The sequence below is a fragment of the Asparagus officinalis genome, chromosome 3 (assembly GCF_001876935.1).
Source record: "Asparagus officinalis chromosome 3, Aspof.V1, whole genome shotgun sequence".
Taxonomy (NCBI): Eukaryota; Viridiplantae; Streptophyta; class Magnoliopsida; order Asparagales; family Asparagaceae; genus Asparagus; species Asparagus officinalis.
Genome location: NC_033796.1, coordinates 30,470,138 through 30,485,620, shown reverse-complemented (window position 1 = coordinate 30,485,620; position 15,483 = coordinate 30,470,138). Strand labels below are relative to the sequence as shown.

General features: G+C 34.2%; 1 protein-coding gene across 3 annotated transcripts in view; it reads right to left on the bottom strand.

Moving 5' to 3' along the window:
• Window positions 1-15,483, bottom strand: part of LOC109833625 — an 86,448-nt gene that overhangs the window by 48,680 nt on the left and 22,285 nt on the right. The window lies entirely within an intron of this gene.

The window sequence follows — 15,483 nt, the reverse complement described above, 5'->3', positions numbered from 1 at the left end:
TCATGAGTTGCATGCAATCTCTAATATAGTTTATCAAAAATTCATTTGCAGCTGTATATACGATAGAATTTCAGAAACGTGGACTGCCACATGCGCATATCTTGCTATGGCTTCATGAGGGTAACAAATATCTGACACCTGCTTTGATTAATAAGATCATTAGTGCTGAGATTCCGGATGAGAAAGAAGATCCAATTGGGTATTGATAATCACATTTTATTATAATTTTATAACCTCATTATCTATTTTATATGAATAAATATACTACTAATAATTTTTTTTTATCTTTAATTGCATGTTAATGAAGAATAAATCTCAAAACCCTCATCTCTCAACAAAAAGCCCACAATTTAATGAAGAAATGAAGCCATGAAGCCTAATGAATTCTTTCAAGTATTTAATGAAGAGATAAATCAAAGCCCAAGCCCAAGAGTCCAAGAAAAGCCCAATGTCCAAAGCCCAAAAGCAAACAACAAGAAGAAGCTGCGGACAGCAAAAGGAGAAGGGCAGGCATCGATGCCTGCATCGATGGCGGCATCGATGCCTGCATAGGGCCAGGCATCGATGCCTGCATCGATGCCTGTATCGATGCCTGCATCGATACGCTGGGCAGTTTGTTACGAATCTAAGGCTGCAATTTATTGCTTTTGGATAAGATTTCAATCCAATGGCTCTCATTCACTGATGTTTACTATAAATAGGGATAGAGAGTGAGGGGTTAGAGGTGTGAAAATTTTTGTAAACTCCTTTTGGAGAGGAGGGCTACTCTTAATTGAGAAGGCCTTCCAAAAATTGTAACTTTAGTTACAATTAATAATAATAATTTTTTCACCACTTTAAATTTTTCTCTTCTTCTCTTTGTTGGATGATGAAGATGAAGATGAAGATGGAGAATTATTTAAAGGTTTGCATTTCTTTCTTTTTCTCTTTTATTACTTATTAGTTAGATTTATTTCTATGCTTGTAGTTAGATTTTATTTTCTTCTTAAATAGCCAAGAGGCTAGAACCCTCTTGTCTTAGATTTATTTCATGCTCATAAATTAGATTTATTTTCATGCTTATAGAGTAGATTTATTTTCTTTTTGCAATTTATTTTATAGTTTAGATTTTGCAATTTATTTTGTAGTTAGATTTTAATTTCTTGCACTATTCACCTTGAGGCTAGAACCCTCTTGGGTTTAGTTTTTCTTTTTGTTTATTTTTATTTTGTTTGATTCGCCTTTAGGCTAGAACCCTCTAGGGAATCACCCTTTTCTAAGAAGTGGGTTCAATTTTAGATTACCCATATCTATAATTAAATCCACCATCTTTAATTTCTTGCATTTTCTTTTATTCTAGAATTTTGTTCTTCATTCTTGAATTTTTTTATTTGTTTCTTGATTTTATTCAATTTTCCTTCTCACCTTATTGTTCATACTCACTCTCATTTACACTTTGCACCTATTTACACACCACTTTCACTCTCTCAATCTCTTCACAATCACATTCACTTATTATTTCTATTTATCACGCACACAACATAAGAACCGATTTCATATTTTCTCCTACAAAACACATTCCTCGTGGGATCGATATCTTTTTATACTATAACTTGATAAATTGTGCACTTATAATTTTGGTACATAATTATGCCGCATCAAGTTTTTGGCGCCGTTGCCGGGGAAGGTGCTTAAGTAGGTTTTAATTATTTTGGTTCTTTAACTTGTGTGTTTTTTGTGAAGGAAACGCTTGGAGCTTGAAGATCGCGGATTGGAGAGCTAGGATTTAAAGATTTTTAATTCCACCCTTTAGCTATTTCTTCACAATTAGAGACAATTAGGACTTAAAAAAAAGAGATTTTATTTTTTTTGTTGACCATAATAAAATTCATCCTCCACTTTGACATTTATTAACAAGATAATAAATTCAAACAAATCCCCCCTTCTTATCTGTTTGATTGTTAACCCTAATTAAAAAAAAGAATTTTCTTTTCCATCCTTTTTAGTTGCTTTTAATTCATAGGGTTGCATTTCATATAGTATAGGAATTCACCAAGTGATTTGAGCATCTTGATTTGACACACACTTAAAAATATATTTAAGGGCAAAACCCCATAATCAAGATAAGGTGAGGGATTTCATCACCCTTTCCTTAGCCCAAAAATCACTAATTCCTCACTACACCACCAAAGCCTAATAAAACTCATTAGACGTTGGCCCCTAAGGATTCGAGCTCAATAAGGAACAAGAAATCTTTAAGTGAAGCGGTTTAAGTTTTCTCAGATTAGTTGGTGTCTAAGGCAATGTTTAGGGGTTACGTAAAGCGTTCCGCAAGGAAAGAGGTACTTAATTGATCTTTGATCACCCTCTAGTACTATCCTTACCTCCAAATTCCTTGGTAATGAAACAGAAGACGCATATATTTTTATTTCGGAATTTGAGGAAGTGTGTATTATGATTAAAATGAGAGAATTAAATGAAGATGCGGTTAAGCTTAGATTTATTCCATTTGCTCTTAAGGATAAAGCTAAAAAATGGCTGTACAGCTTACCAACAAATTCCATCTCAACTTGGGATGAATTTGTCACCGTTTTTCTTAAGAAATTTTTTCCTATTCATAAAACGGTAAAGCTTAGGAATAGCATTCAAAACTTTAAAATTATCTCGGGAGAACCTTTTTGGAAGTATTTTAACCAATTTAAAGATATTCTCATCCAATGTCCTCATCACGGTTTAGAGAAATGGCGATTGTGCCAAATAATTTATGAGGGATTAGATTATTCGGCAAAAACTTCCTTAGAATCAATGTGCCACGGGGATTTTATGAGGAAAAATGCTAATGAAGCTTGGGAGTTTTTGGAGAGTCTTTCTGAAAAAACAATGCAATAGGAACAGTGCGATGACAAGGTTTCATCAGTTCCCCATTCTAAGTCTAGTGATCTTTCCTTGGAGTCAAACATTGCTTCTGAATCGAAGATGGCGACAATTCTGCGGAGGTTAGAAGCCTTAGAAATTAAGGAACGAGCTCCAGCTCAACTCAATCATGTTTCTTTCCTAGGATGTCACAATTGTCAGTCTCCTACCCACGTTTCAGAGGAATGCCCTCTCCTAGGAAATAACAACGCAATAAAACAGATGAACACTGCATTCCAGCATTCTAGAAATGATCCATTTTCTCCAACCTATAATCCAGGTTGGAGAAATCATCCCAACTTTGCATGGAATCAAGGAAATTCTTCCGGAACTCAAAACTTCACTCCCGCTTCGACCCAACATTTTCCTAGGGGAAACACAGTTCCATTCAATTCTCATTCATAATTTCAACAACCCAATCTGCCGTATCAAAATCAGTCTCCTCTTCATCAAGCTGTAATTCAGACTCCTCACAATCCAGATCAGGATAAACGTCTCAATATCTTGGAAAGGGGTTTAGAAACCATAATTAAGGCCTCTACTCAAACCACGAATATGTTGACTCAAACGTCTAGCACGCTGAATTCCTTCATGCAATCAACCGGACAAATGCTCAACTCCAACACTCAAGCTATAGCTAGATTAGAATCCCAACTTGGTCAACTAGCTAGTGCCGTGAGTGAAAGAGAGAAAGGAAAATTTCCGAGTCAACCCGTGGTCAACCCTAATAACACAGGATGCAGTTCATCCTATGAAGCCCAAGTGAATGCAATCCATTCACTTCGGTCAGGTAGACAGGTCGATAATCAAGTGAGAACTCCTCCAAGTCAAACTCTTGATCCTGTACAAATTCCTTCTCCTTCTCCTTCTGATGAATCTATTCAACAATCACTCCCCTCAGATGACCAAGAACCTGAACCCGAACCTGAGCCTGTTTTTGATAGATTCAGACCGGTTGCTCCCTTTCCAGATAGACTCGGGTCTAGGAAACACTCTCCTTAGGAGGAGAAGATCCTAGAAACATTCAAGCAGGTTAAGGTCAATATTCCTCTCTTAGATGTAATTGGACAAATTCCATCTTATGCTAAATTTTTAAAAGAATTATGCACTAAGAAGAGGAGAATAAATATTCCAAAGAAAGTCTTTTTAGCCGCCAATATCAGTGAAATGCTGTCAAATCCCATACCTTTGAAACGTAAAGATCCAGGTTCCCCCATCATTTCATGTATCATTGGTAATACTCACATTGATAAGGCGCTTTAGACTTAGGGGCCAGTGTCAATTTGCTTCCATATTCAGTCTATCAGCAATTGGGTCTAGGTGTACTGAACCCAACCAAATACACCTTACAGTTGGCTGATAGATCTGTTAAGGTCCCCATGGGTGAGTTAGAGTATGTTCTGATTAAGGTTGGAGATTTTATTTTTTCAGTAGATTTTGTAGTCTTGGAAACACAGTATGTTTCCAATCCCAAAGGACAAACATCTGTCATCTTACGACGACCGTTCTTAGCCACTTCTAATGCTCTCATTAACTGTAGAACTGGTCAAATGAAACTGTCCTTTGGGAATTTGACTGCTAATCTCAACATTTTTAATCCAGGGGACCAACCAAATAATCAGCCTCTAGAAATAAACTACATTCAGGAAAGATCAGAAGAAGAAGAAGAAGAAGATGAGGAGCTAAAAATATTAGGAGAAGCAGATCGGGTTTGTCAAAATAAAGAAACTGTGTTGGACAATTGTTGCTTTGAACTGAATTTTGAAAAACTCTTTCTTGATGAACTAAGATTTTTGGAAAATAAACAACAACCAAATTTTTACACATCAACCATGAATCTTGGGGTTGAGAAAATTGTTAAAGAAAAATTGGTTGTTAGAGAACAAACATTCACAAATCAAGAATCTAAGTCCAATATGCATGACACCAATAATACCTACCTTCCATTGCCACAAAAATCATTGAACACCCCGGAATGCTTAGAATTTCAGCACATTGTTGATTATATCATGTTGAATTTATTTAAAATCCGTGGGAGAATTTTCAGCAATAAGGTAGGATTCAATGTAGAACATGAACTCTTCATGTTGAATATTTCATTCTACATTGTTTATTTTGTTTATTTCAGAATAATAAAAAGAATTTATTCTTCTCTCATTTGAGAGTATCTTGTTCAGTTGTTAAAAAAAATAAAAAAAATAAAAAAAAGAAGAGAAAAAAAAAGAAAAAAAAGAGAGAAAAGAAAAAGAATAAAATTTTGATTTCATCCTCCTCAGACCAAAGGTAATTGCAGATTTTTATCAGCCGACCATATGTAAGTGCTTCACTTCTTATCTGTTTTACTTTATGCATCATAGAGTTTGCATTGAGGACAATGCAAAATTTAGGTGTGCGGGTGGGAATTAGTTATTTTTTCTCTTTATTTTACATTTTTAGTTACATTTTTTCCCTTTTTCTTAAAAAAATTATAAAAATATCGTCACTTGCCAAATTGATGGAGTTATGTAATAATTGATTTATTTGATAAATTTGAAAATTTCTAATCCCAAGTTGGTTATTTACTTAAGATCACCTTTTATGATAACTCTAAATAATTTTTTTTAAGAAATGATTTTCAAAGTAGTATACTTTATTTAAGCCTTAACTTGGATTTTTATTTAAAATAATGAAATTTTTGCATGCTTAACTTAGAGTTGAAAATAATTTTTTCAAGTGTCTTGATTTACATATTTTTCAAAATATATATACATATACAAAAAAAAAATAAATTTTGCAAAAAAAGAGTGCGAAAAATGGGCACCAAAAACGAAAAAAAAAACTCTTGAATTCAAGGTGATTCTATCTTATAAAACTTCCATACTTAATGACCTAAGCCTATTTGGGTTGGGATCCATTGGCCCAAAACTCGTTAAATGGTCACTTAGAAAGCCCGTTAAAGTAGAAAAAAATCACCAAGGATGAAAGAGTTAAAAATAATAATAATAATAATAATAATTTTAATAAATGTTTTTAGTTGTATATATGGTCTTGGAAAATATTTTAAATCAAGCAACTTGAAAATTATTTAAAACAAAGAGTTAGCATGTTCTTTTCAAAACTTTTAAATTAAATTTTTAAGTTTGGTTTGGTTTTGTATTGCTACAATGAGAAGATTTTCTTAAAAATATACCTTAGAGTTATATATAAAAATGTTTTCTTGAGTGATAACTAGCTCCAATTAGATTATCTAAAAGTTATCAAGTGAATTAGTTATTTACTGTCTTCTTTAATTTGGCAAGATTGACCGAATTTTGTGGGTATATTCACTGCAAACCCTCACGAGACTACAACTCGTCCACTAGGGTAACTTAGGGGTTTAAAGGCTTGTTGTATACGCTAAATACAACCGCGATTCCTGCGAAAGTGAGTTAGGATTTTCTTTTTATTTTCTTTGCTAGAGGACTAGCAAAAGTTTAGGTGTGGGGGTATTTGATAATCATATTTTATTACAATTTTATACCCTCATTATCTATTTTATATGAATAAATATACCACTAATAATTATTTTTATCTTTTAATTGCAGGTTAATGAAGAATAAATCTCAACTTCCCATCTCTCAACAAAAACCCATTGATTAAATGAAGAAATGAATCAAGAAGCCAATTGGAAAATCAATTTCCAATTTATCCAAAAGCCCAAGCTAAGATGAAGGATTAAAAGAAATATCAAAGCCCAAAAGCCCAAGCAAAAGCCCAAGATCCAAGCCCAAGAACCAATGAAAGAGGAGTTCTGCGGACAGCAGCTAGAAGCAGGCAGGCATCGATGCCAGCATCGATGGGGGCTGATGAAGATGGAGATGAAGAATTATTTAGAGGTTTGCATTTTCTTTCCTTTTTCTCTTTTATTTCCTTTTTATTGCTTATTAGTGTAGATTTATTTCTATGCTTGTAGTTTAGATTTTATTTTCTTGTTAAATAGCCAAGAGGCTAGAACCCTCTTGCCTTAGATTTATTTCATGCTTATAGAGTAGATTTATTTTCTTGCATTTAATTCTTGCAATTTTATTTTGTAGTTTAGATTTTGCAATTTATTTTGTAGTTAGATTTTAATTTCTTATACTATTCACCTTGAGGCTAGAACCCTCTTGGGTTTAGTTTTTCTTTTTGTTTATTTTTATTTTGTTTGATTCGCCTTTAGGCTAGAACCCTCTAGGGAATCACCCTTTTCTAAGAAGTGGGTTCAATTTTAGATTACCCATATCTATAATTAAATCCACCATCTTTAATTTCTTGCATTTTCTTTTATTCTAGAATTTTTTCTTCATTCTTGATTTTTTTATTTTTGTTTCTTGATTTTATTCAATTTTCCTTCTCACCTTATTGTTCATACTCACTCTCATTTACACTTTGCACCTATTTACACACCACTTTCACTCTCTCAATCTCTTCACAATCACATTCACTTATTATTCCTATTTGTCACGCACACAACATAAGAGCCGATTTTATATTTTCTCCTACAAAACACCTTCCTCGTGGGATCGATATCTTAAATACTATAACTTGACACGGTTGTGCACTTGCAATAATTTTGGTACATAATTATGCCGCATCAAGTTTTTGGCGCCGTTGCCGGGGAAGGTGCTTAAGTAGGTTTTAATTATTTTGGTTCTTTAACTTGTGTGTTTTTTGTGAAGGAAACGCTTGGAGCTTGAAGATCGCGGATTGGAGAGCTAGGATTTGAAGATTTGCTTCCAGGTAAGTCCTCTTTCTAGTTTTTAATTCCACGCTTTAGCTACTCCTTCACAATTAGAGACAATTAGGACTTAAAAAAAGAGATTTTATTTTTTTTGTTGACCATAATAAAATTCATCCTCCACTTTGACATTTACTAACAAGATAATAAATTCAAACAAATCCCCTCTTCTCATATGTTTGATTGTTAACCCTAATTAAAAAAAAAAGAGATACAACACTATCTTGATTGTAGATATGTCTCAACACCGGAAGCCATATGGAGGATATTTGGATTTGATATTCATTACAGAACTCCAGCAGTAGAGAGGCTACCATTTCATCTCCCGGATCAGGAATCAATTATTTTTAAAGATAATGATAATCTAAATGACATTTTGAATGATATTGGATCAAAGCAAACCAAGTTCAATGGGTGGATGGAAGCAAACAAACTTTATCCAGAGGCAAAAACTCTCACATATGCTGAATTACCAACTAAATTTGTATGGAAGACAGATGAGAGAAGATGGAAACCAAGAGAAAAGGGCCGAAGTGTTGGTCGATTAGTTTACGCCCATCCTTCTTTGGGTGAAAGATTTTATCTCCGTTTATTACTAAATGTAGTGAGAGGTCCTACAAGCTATGCTGAAATAAAAACCAAAGATGGAATTCAGTATGGAACCTTTAAAGAGACATGTGCTGCTCTTAGATTGTTGGATGATGACAATGAATGGCAATTAGTCATAGAGGAAGCATCTTATTTTTCCTCAGGGAGACAACTGAGACATTTATTTGCACAAATCCTTTTGTTTTATGAAATTATCAATCCTAAAAAGCTATGGGAAGATAATTTGGTGTATTTATCAGAGGGCATTCTTGAAGCTCAAATTAATCTGAAAATCAATTGCAAAGCCATGCCTTGGCAGAAATACAATATCTCCTACTACAAAATCAATTGCAAAGCCATGCCTTGGCAGAAATACAATATCTCCTACTACAAAATGGTCAATGTCTTCAGAAGTTTCAAGGTATGCCACTTCCTGATCCAGTTTTAATTCAACAATGTAAGGAGAAGATTATAAGTGAAGAGTTTAACTACGATAGAGAAGAATTGAGAAGGGAGCATGAACAGTTGTTTCGGGGTCTCAATGAGAAGCAAAAAAAAATATGATGCTGTCATTCACTCTGTAGATAGTAAAACAGGAGGACTTTACTTTCTCTACGGACATGGTGGGACAGGAAAGACTTATGTTTGGAAGTCAATTATCATTAGACTTAGATCTGAGGGAAAAATAGTACTTGCAGTGGCATCATCAGGTATTGCTGCTCTTCTTTTACCTAGAGGGAGAACAGCACATTCAAGATTCCAGATTCCAATTAAACTGAAAGAAACATCTACATGTGGTATTAAACAAGGAACACCTGAAGTAAATTTACTAAAACAAACAACTTTAATACTTTGGGATGAGGCACCAATGATGCATAGACACGCATTTGAAGCGGTGGATAGAACTTTGAAAGATATATTAGGCAAATACAATCCTACATTGTCAGAGAAACCATTCGGAGGATTGACTGTGGTGCTTGGGGGTGATTTTAGACAAATTTTTCCAGTTATTCCAGGAGGGAGTAAACATGATATTATTCATGCTTCCATTAGCTGATCCAAACTTTGGAGTGAATGCAAAATATACAAATTGACAAAGAATATGAGAATTCAACAAAGTTCATCAAATGAGAATGAAATGAGCATACCAGAATTTAGTAAATGGGTTCTAAATATTGGAAATGGCAGTGCTAAAGAAGATTGTTGTGAATTGCAAAATATGGATGGAACTATTGATATTCCACGCGAGTTTATCCTTCATCCAACTAAAAATTCAGTTGAGTATATTATTTCATCTACCTACCCAAACATAGATGAAAACTTTCAAAACCGTACATATCTAGAAGAAAGAGCAATATTAACACCAAGGAATGAAACTGTTGATATTGTGAACAATACAATCCTGGAAAAAATTGAGGGACAAATTTCAGTTTATCTTAGTTCTGATTCCCTTTGCCCAACATCTCCTAACATGCAAGAAAATAAGGTAAACTTTCCAACCGAGTACCTGAATTCGCTAAAATTTCCAGGAGGAATGCCAAACCACGAGATAAAACTTAAAGTTGGGACACCAATCATGCTTCTACGCAACTTGAATCCAAGTGAAGGCTTATGCAACGGGACGCGGTTGATCGTCACCCAATTGCTAAAATGGGTGATTGAGGCCAAAATTATAAGTGGAAGCAACATTGGATCAAAACATTTTATCTCAAGAACCGTAACAACAAATACGGATTCAAAGTCGACATTTCGCATGAAAAGAAGACAATTTCCTATTAGACCATGTTATGCAATGACCATAAATAAAAGCCAGGGACAAACACTACAACATGTTGGTTTGTATCTACCGTAACCCGTTTTCACACATGGTCAGTTATATGTTGCTATTTCGAGAGTGACATCACCAAAAGGTCTAAAAATTCTCATTGAAAATAATGAAATGAACACTGAAAGTGTAACAGAGAATGTAGTGTATAGAGAAATATTCAACAACTTGGTAGAAGGTATATCATGTAAATCTTTATTGTTATCTATAATATAATATAATTGCATTTAACCGTTATTTGTTTCATTAGTTTCATTCATACTGATGAATTGACAGTTTAAGTAGGATGTTGAAGGATAAATATTTAATGAAATTTTATGTGCAGGTGAAGGACAAGAAGAATGAGTATTTCTAAATACACAGCGATAAAGGATCTGAACACGGGAGTAAAATAACCAGTCATTAAAGCTCGAGTGACAAGCATATGGGAAAATATAAATGTCATATCACTTCAAAATTATGGAACAAAGAGTATTGGAATTATCTCAGAGGTAATTTTAGTATCTATATATTTTTGACATACGTAATTAAATTATATATGTACTGACATATGATTTCTGAGCATATATACATAGGTACATGGAGACAGAAACACAGATGCAGCTAATAGAGACACCAATTAATTACAAATCAAAGCAGAAATTGCTTGAAACACCATCTGCATCTTTGAGCGATCTTATTTTATTCAATGATCCAGAAACCGCTGAGGTAATAAAGATTTTAAAAGATGGCCTATCAGTTATGCAAACTTATTATCTGTTCTATAGCTAATATTCATCTTTGTAATTTACAGGAATATTTCTTTATATGCAATGTGAGAATCAATACTATAATGGATAACCAAAAATGGCGTTATCGCGGATGTCCAAATTGTTTTAGAAAAACCATTGATGCGGGAGATACATTTTGATGCGCAAAGTGTGACATAGAGGTATTTGTAGAAAATAGGTATGTGTAAATTTACAATATGATCCACAAATACATACCACAGAATGACTTTGATAATAAATGTTTTGGAAAATTTTTTTTTACAGCTATAGGATAACTATGGAAGTTCAGGATGAATCTGCGAAAACTACTTTCGTTGTTATGAACAAGGAAGCTGAAAAATTGGTGAAAATACTGGCTCAAGAGGTTGCACGAACAATTAAATATGTGAGTACATCTTCCTTTTAAAGTATTTTGAAACTCATTTTAAAACACATTCAGTATGTGCCTAAAAAATATTTATTCATTGATCAGGTTAATGGTAGAGAAGTTTTCCCGGAAGTGATAAAAGCCATATGTGGAAAATGTATTAAGGTTCAGGTAAAACTAACGCGATATAATTTCGTGGAAGGTAATGAAGGTTTCACAATAAACAAAGTAATAGAGGAAACTTCAGACAGTTCAGGGGCAATTGAATTAAACTCTACAAGTCAGGTAACAATTTACAACATATTATTTATATAATAAAAACTTTGTAAAGCATGTATCTATAAACTTACCTCTTTACATTTATATATATATATATAGGAATCTGTAGATGCATCGATCATTAATTTACTTGAGGATGCGCCTCCACCGACTCTGCAACCAATAGCATCTACTAAATCTGTAGTCACACCTATGCATGCACTGTTATTGGATATAAAGTCAGAGAAAGTTTACAACAAAACAGCGCTAAAAATAGCAAATATGGATAAAGAATCAAATGAGCAGAAAGCACGTTCATCTAAAATACATCAAGTGCAAGTTGATGTGAACTTATTGTTCATTATAATTATTTTAATTTTTTGTAATCCAAAGGCTTACGATAAGTGCAAAACCAATGCCTAAGTATTAAAACTATTAAGTTATTAAATTATTTCTTATATTTCTTATATGCAGATAACAAGAGGAAGCGAAGTAACAAAGCAAAAGGGAAAGAGAATGATGCAGTAGACTGAAATGAATCTTGGCAACTAGAATCGCGACTTTAAAAGGATGAAAACCTACTCAACGAAAAAATCATGTAGGAGATAACAACCAGTGATGTTTCCATTTCCAATCTATATTACTAATATGTGTGACTTATGAGTAGTAACTCTAATTATGTTGACATTTTGTATTTATATAGTTCATGCTTCTTTTTGTTTATTTATTAACAAACATGAAATTCATTATTTGCATTACATCTACTACTTCATTAGGGCTGGAAACAAATCGAATGTGAACAAATTGTGTCTTATTCGAATTCGAAGTCAGCTCAATTAGCAGTATTTGTATCCATGTTCGATTCAACTCGAATAATATTCAGAATTAGAATTCACTTCGTTTAGTTGTGTACATGTTCAGCCCCCCGCCTCCCGCTGTCAAGACGACGACACCCTCCCTCCTCCCTATGACGACGCCGACGCCGATCTACCCCGTCGAAGGCCCATCACTTCTTCCTCTCTCGCGACCGACGCCGATGCAGGTATTTTTGGTACAGTCTCAATTTTGGTATTTTTGGAGTGATTTCTGGTCTCAATGCGACATAATCTATTCAGATTTCAATTCCGTCTGGGTCTGTTCAGATTTCAATTCCATTGGTTGGCCTCTTTCTTGCGTTATTATGCTAATGCTTTACTGCTGTGAATTGGGGCGGACTTGAATTTTTATGCTAACTGCGTTATTATGCTAATGCTTTTCTGGGTTATTATGCTAATTGCGTTATTATGCTAATGCTTTCTTGCGTTATTATGCTAATGCTTTTCTGGGTCAAGTGCAAAATCTCATTTTATTGGGTTGTTGCAGTCTGTTTGCTTCTCTTTTTTAGGGACATTGTATCTGAGTTTCTCTAAAAATCAGCATTTACAGTGTAGAGTGCATAAAGATTGGATTTATAGTTTGGTTGTTTATTTTATTAAGAGGGAATGCAGCTCAGTATCTTGTTAGTTATCCTATGGCTAGGCCTTGCAGCAGCAAGTTCAGATATAGATGCTCTCTTAATAATGATGCAACTATTTCAATTTTGTATTTTTCCTTTGTCCATTTTGTAGCAAATTTTAGAGAGAACATTTGCATGTTTTAATAGTCAGCAGCTTCCTTGCAATAATTTTACTGCAGTGTGGTTATAGACTTGCATCATTAGGATATAATTTCATGAAGTTTGTAACACATTGATAATTGTTTCAGGGCTACGAGATGACAATGAATGTTGAAACAGATGATGTGATATCCATTGGACTAAGTGAAAATGTTGTAAGGCATAATATTATGGATGATGGTGAATTGCATACAACTATTGTGAAGAAGGAGGACATCAAAATCCATGGTAGCTGAGAAGCCTCTCATCGAAGGACTGATTAGTGCTTGAAGATTGCGTTTTATCTACTTAGCTTTTTATATAGTTGCTTTCCTATTTCATGCTTGTAGTTGTACTTTGTTATTTCTTACATTTGTGTTCGAAGGACTGATTATGTAGTGTTCGAAGGACTGATTATATAGTTGTATTTGTTACTGGTATGAATATCTATGTAGTTGTATTTGTTACTAATTATGTAGTGTTCGAAGGACTGAGCAGTGCGACATTGATATAGTTGCTATTTATATATTGTTCGAAGGACTGATTATGTTGTAATTGTTACTGGTATTTGTTACTGATTATGTTGTTCGAAGGACTGGTTTTTTTTCATTAACCTTTGTTGCTTTTTATATATTGGTCGAAGGACTGATTATTTCTTGCATCTGTTTGAATATCCGGGTGATTTTCCTCAGTGCATCTACAACTGCAGCTCTTCATTGGTTTGTGAGCCCAATATATTCACAAGAAAAAATGAATGGCTTTGGTAATGTCATGGTAGTTTACAAAATGACCCAAGTTATACAAGCTTATCCTCCCAATTATAAATGCTTCTCCTACTAAAAGCTCAATAACCACCAATAGCTCATTTGTGCTCAGTAGAATTAGTGGGCACCATAGAATTTGTGCTCAGTTGAAACCCATTTCGGCAAATCTTCAGTTCACAATTATTTATGAACGTGTATGCAACTTTATTTATGTTTACACGAGTGTTTTGTTGTTATGTGTATTGAAAGAACCATGAAGAGTGAAAGAATTAAACATGTCAGTGATTGAAATGATCCAATAGCCCTGAGCCTCCTGGCATAAAATTCTTAAGAACCTGAGTAGTGAACATGGTATGTTCAAATCATGACCTATTATCCTCGTTATGCCTAGGCATCATTTTAGAGTTTTTATTACTCTATGGTCTCAACTTCTGCTATTTCATTGATAATTTGATACTGGGGCATTGGAAAACTGTGATACTGGACATAAATTTCAGTAAAAACAATATGCTAATGCTCTTATAATCAGTAAAAAATGTGATACTGGGGCATTGGAAAACTGTGAAACCTGACCAGTATGTATAGGTCAATAAAAACAGAAAAGTCATGATGCATTCATCAATATAATCATCATTCATCAATATAATCAGTACGCTAATGCTCTTATAACAAGAATATAACCTTACTCCAGGAAAAACATGCATTGAACTCTTGATAAATTTAGCTGCTGCTTTCTGGTAGCTGTTGATTACCCAGCTGCACAATCGTACTCAAATGCAAATCACAACTCAGAATGAAATACAAGTTTCCATTTATAATAGAGTACCAGACAAGTTTAAAGACACGAGCCATATATGCTCCAATACAACCCCACAAGGTACAAATTCAAGCATGAAATAGGAAAGCAACTATATAAAAAGCTAAGTAGATAAAACGCAGTCTTCAAGCACTAATCAATCCGTCGATGAGAGGCTTCTCAGCTACCATGGATTTTGATGTGCTCCTTCTTCACAATGCCCGCCTGCACAACAAATGGAACCAAAGTTTCAGTGCCCAATGAACCAAAAGCAAGTAATCAGTCCATAGCTTACTATAGCTTACTGATAGTATGTGTTCTCAGGACCAACTCATCCAACTCAATTACAATACAAAAATGATGCTGAGAAAACATATGCACAGTACTGCTGGTAAGAAGAAAACTGATATCTTTGTCAAAAAATGTGGAAATCTATTTTCTAGTTCACAATTGGAAGATGAGTACTGCTGGTAAGAATCTTACCTCGTCAAATTAACAATATATTATTGAATTTTCTCAAGGATGGTGAAGAAATATCAAGATCTAAAGAATTGGGCAAATTTATGGTAGCAGAATCCGTCAATTCCATTAAGAATTCAAATTGTTGACTAAATTACCTGTATCCAAAATCGCAGCCTACCAATCGATTAAATATCTCGATCAGAATCTCATATTTCCATCAGATCGCTTGGTATACACAATATTCCCAATCTGATGAACAGATACTCATCTATACGAACAGTATATTGGAAACAAAATCTAGGGTTTCTAATCACTTTTTCAGACATTACCTTCTCTCGGCGTCGGCGTCGGCGACGACAGCGGGAGGCGGGGGAGAGAGAGAGAGGGTGGGTC